This window comes from Tupaia chinensis, unplaced genomic scaffold (genome assembly GCF_000334495.1).
Source record: "Tupaia chinensis unplaced genomic scaffold, TupChi_1.0 Scaffold000402_1, whole genome shotgun sequence".
In the NCBI taxonomy this organism is placed as follows: domain Eukaryota; kingdom Metazoa; phylum Chordata; class Mammalia; order Scandentia; family Tupaiidae; genus Tupaia; species Tupaia belangeri.
Genome location: NW_006159904.1, coordinates 3021739 through 3025859, shown reverse-complemented (window position 1 = coordinate 3025859; position 4121 = coordinate 3021739). Strand labels below are relative to the sequence as shown.

Genomic DNA, 4121 nt, shown 5'->3' with positions numbered 1-4121 from the left:
GAGAGAGAGAGAAAGTGAGAAAGCAAGCTGCCAGGTCCAGGACTCAAACTGTGGTTCAGTGTCTCTAACCACTACACTACCTGTTTGTCCCTAGGTGAATCCTTCATTTTGGTGACTCTGTCTTATGAATGAAATAATCTGAATTGGGAGGTTGAGGAAAACAGAGAGCTCAGAGTGTGTTAAAAACATTTTCAATCACAAAGAAAAACCTAACAACTTGGCAATATGTTGTGGTGTTTGTTTTAGGTACCAAGAACACACAAGGTAAAAAAATCAGTTCTTCATGTTGTTCCTGGCAGAAGCAACTACTGGCTAATAAAATTTGTTTGTACAGCAGTTACCTTGAGCTAAAAGCCAAGTGCAGGGAAAGACTAGAGGAGAGAAGGGACTATCAGCTAAGTGCTTGGTCACTGCTCTTTGGAACTAGAGAACAAACAGACCTGGGCTAGCATGGGCTGCCTGTAGGTGCTCCATACTGGGGTGTTCAAAAGAGCCATGAAGGTGCTCTGAAACACTTGTAGGCCATGCTGATGGCTCACTTTTTGCTTGTTTGTTTGCCATTTTCCCATCCTAAATACAGAAATGTGGACTCAGAATTATAAAGCAGATTCTATTTACTAAACATTAGTTTGCTCCTTCAGGTGTCACCTTGTTAAGTCTGTTTGCATTTAAAACTAATATGTCTGTACTCAGATGAGGCTTTAGATGACTGTTTAAAGAAGAGATTTGCACCATCTTACCAGCAGTGTGCATGGAATCTGGCACACATATTCATGATTGCTGTTGGGTAGCATTCTTGTACCACCAACAACAAAAAAATCCCAAGTTTATCTGGTTTTCTGGCAATTGCATCTGTGACCACACTCATTCTTCACAGTTCCCCACTCAATGTCCAGATAAACATTACGTGATTAAGAGAACAGGCTTATAAGGAACATGAACTCGAGCAAGTTATTTGAGTCATCCTTGTTTTAGCATCCTAATCTGTGAAAAGGGGACAAAGACAATATGCCACAGGGTTGTTGTGAGGATAGAATGGAAATATATATATTTAGAAGAATGGCATATACATAGTAAACATTAAGTAAATGTTAGCTATTACTATTATTATCATCGTTTTTGTTAGTATTATTATTAGATATTTTACCTTCTTTTCTAGAACTTGAAACTAGTAGAGAAAAGTTAGGGAAATATCTCAGAGGATTAACTTTTTTCCTCTTTGAGTTGTATTTTAATTCCCTCTCACTGATATTAAATAAGTTGTATGTTCAGTAGGGAGAATATCAATAGCTAGGGGGAGAAATAAGAGTTCAAGCCCAAGGAAGAAAGGGGAAAATGAGATGACCATTTGAAATCATTAATTTCAGGTGTCAACGTGACTGAATTAAGGAATATCTAGATATCTGGTAAAATGTGATTTCTGACTGTATCTGTGGAAGTGTTTCTGGAAGAGATTATCATTTGCAGTAGAGGAGTGAGTAAAGAAGATCTGTTCTTACCTAATCTTAGCAGGTACCACCCAATTGGCAGAGTACTAGACAGAACGAAAAGGCAGAGGAAAGTACATTTTCTGTTTCTCTTTCTATCCTGGAGCTGGAGCACTTTCTCCTGCCCTTGGACATCAGAATTCCAGGTTCTTTGGTTTTGAACTTCAGAACTTGCACCAGTTGTGCTTCTCTTCCCTTTTGGGCTCTTGGGCCTTTGGCATTGGCCTGAGAGTTACACTCATTGGCTTCCCTAGTTCACAGGCTTTTGGTCTTGGACTGAGCCATCCACCTGCTTTGCTATTCCCCAGCATGTAGACAACATCTGAGACTTCTCAGCCTCCATACTCACATAAGTCAATTCCCCTAATAAATCTCTCTCTATCTGTTTATCTATCTAGTTATCATCTATCTATTGGGTTGTAAGAAAAGTCACAATGCATTTTTGCATAGAAAAAATATAGAAAAATATGTCATGACTTTCCTGACAATCCAATATCTATGTATGTATCATCTATCTAATGTTTTAGAAAACCTTGACTAATACATCATCTCTAAGCTTCACTCTAAAATAGTAAGCACCATGTTTTATTATATTGTATTGCCATTTACTTTACACTGAGAATTTGAGAATTTTATAACAAGCTCTTGAAAAAAAAATTTTTTTTGAGAGATTTTTGCTATGTGGTACGTATGCTTGCCACAAAGACAGAGAGAAACAGAGAGACAGAAAGCGAGAAATCACCCCCGCCCCCCAGGGGGGATGGCCACACCGCAATCTCTTCTCCTCCATTCTCTTCTCTGGATCTTGGGCACACACTCACACGCACCCAGTGTGAGTTTAAGCCACCAGGTCCGGGACTCGAACCGTGGTCAGCTACTTGGGAGTCCAGCGACATAGCCATTATGCCAACTGCTCATTCCCAAGCTCTTGAAATCTTAATGATTTACCTGAATCCAATCATCTCTATGATGTTGATTATCATGATTATGCTGTTAAATTTATTTTCAACAATGCAAAAGTGGAAAAGTACTTTAGAAACTCATATAAATTGACCATCTTAAGGTATCATGAACTGGTTAAGAACCGGATGGTGCAATAATTCTATCGTGCTCCCTCGGAGTATTATGTAACGTAAGCCTTTCTGGCAGGCAAACCTTAACTGAAAACCCACAGTTGTCAGTTTTCACCCAATGGAGAGAGCTAAAAGCAGAGCTCTCACTTTTGTAGCTAAGAAAGCTCATGGGAATATTTTGATTCATCAAAGAATTTAATAAGGAACTGAAAGTTAAAAAAAATAAAACTTGCAAGGTAAAGTCACTTTAGCTAAGCATTTCTTAGCAAGATTTGGTCTGAGGAGTTAACATGTTAGAAGCAGGCTTTGTATTCAGAATGACCTCGGTACATTAGAGAAATGGACAGATACAAGGTAAGTTAAGCAACATAAATGCAGGGCTTATATTAATAAAGGGAAAGTGCTGTCATTATTTGGAGAAGATAGAAAAATTCTTGAGAGCAATATTGGACCATAACCAGACAAGATTCACAGAGAAAGAAGTTCAATAGCACCAAAAAAGTAATTTTAACAAAAAAAAGGAGCTAGAACTACAATGTAATTCAATTATTATATCCCCCTTTTTTAATGCCAATAGATCATGTGACATAAGAAAGATTTTTGGAAAACAAGCAGAAAAGAAATAGAAATGATTTAATAATGTATTGCAAAATCTTGTGATGAAGGGCTAAAAGAATTAGAAGTATTTACCCTATGAAGGAAAAGGAAATAGACTGGTTAATATGAGCCTTTGTTTTTATTCTGGGGATAGGATCTTTTGCCTCTCATGTTTCTCCCAGGTGGCAAAGAGAAGTGAGGAAAGAGGGATCTAGAAAACTAACACTTACAGGGCTTAAGTAACTTGCCCAAGAACATGTAGCTGGAAAATGTGAGACAAATTTGGGTCTACATTTGCTTGATTCTATTATCTCAACTCTTTCTACTATTGCATATTGCCATTCCATTGGTGTTTTTATTTCGAATTGTTACTAAGCCCTGCAAGTTACTGAATGCTGCTATTTTTAGAGAAGGTGATCAAATTAATATTTTACTACCTTTGAGTCCAATAGTTTCCAGATGCACTACATGGTGGCCAACTCAATTTCAACACCAGCCGAACTTGTGGAGTTCTACAGCTTTGCTTTGAATTAACCTCATAGTCGTTATCTAGTGATGGGCATGACATATTCTGGATACCATTCAACACTTTCAATACATAAGGCAACTGATAAAACTCTGTTCAGTCCAGGTAAGACAAGACATCACATTTTCAAATATCCATTACAATTTTGAACTTCATTTTGTATGTTTTATATCCTCTATTACAACCTGATTGGAAACCTTGCTTCTTATTCTAACAGCTTTGTTGCTGCTCATGGTAGGGCGAGGCTTTTGTATGTATGTGTATTTTAAGGGTAAATGTACTAGAGTAAAAGGAATCAGTAACTGTAGAGTAGAAATAACAATAAGCTTTTAATGAAAATACGCTTAGTTATATTAATGATGAAGAAATAAAAGAGAGAGGGTGGAATAGGTGGTGGTGGGAAGTGGAAAGAAATGAGAGGAGAGAGATTCGGGAGAA

General features: G+C 37.5%; 1 protein-coding gene across 1 annotated transcript in view; it reads right to left on the bottom strand.

Annotated features, from left to right (window-relative positions):
• FREM2 (FRAS1 related extracellular matrix 2) overlaps positions 1–4121 on the bottom strand; it is a 230356-nt gene that overhangs the window by 16724 nt on the left and 209511 nt on the right. The gene's annotated exons all lie outside the window — the stretch shown is intronic.